Source organism: Rhincodon typus, chromosome 5, assembly GCF_021869965.1.
Source record: "Rhincodon typus isolate 14 chromosome 5, sRhiTyp1.1, whole genome shotgun sequence".
NCBI lineage: Eukaryota > Metazoa > Chordata > Chondrichthyes > Orectolobiformes > Rhincodontidae > Rhincodon > Rhincodon typus.
In genome coordinates this window covers 299,538-299,974 of record NC_063336.1, presented here as the reverse complement: position 1 = coordinate 299,974, position 437 = coordinate 299,538, and positions in this window count along the sequence as shown.

Below are 437 nucleotides of genomic sequence, written 5' to 3'. Positions count from 1 at the left end.
AGTGAGGCAATCCATCTCAACGGACCCCAGAGTTTAAAAACCAGGTGGGAAAACACACTGACGCTTCATCGGAGGCTGCACTGAGGATGTTACCCAGCATGGTAATGAAACGTCTGCGAAACAACTAACCAGCTCGGCGAGCCAACCAACCTCAACACCCACAACCCGAGCTACAGATGTACTCCAAAACCTTAAAAACAACACCAGACTATGGTCCAACAAATGAGGGGCTACACTCCAAAAGCTTGTGTTTTCAAATAAACCTGTTGGCCTATGACCTGGTGTTGTGTGATTTTTGATCTTTTCTTGGCCTCAGTTCCGCTTACCAACCCTCTCACCATTACCCTTAATTCATTTTATTGTTCGAAAAATTATCTGTCTTAGCTTTTAAAACATTCAGTGAGCAAGCCTCCACAATTCACTGGGCAGGGAATTCC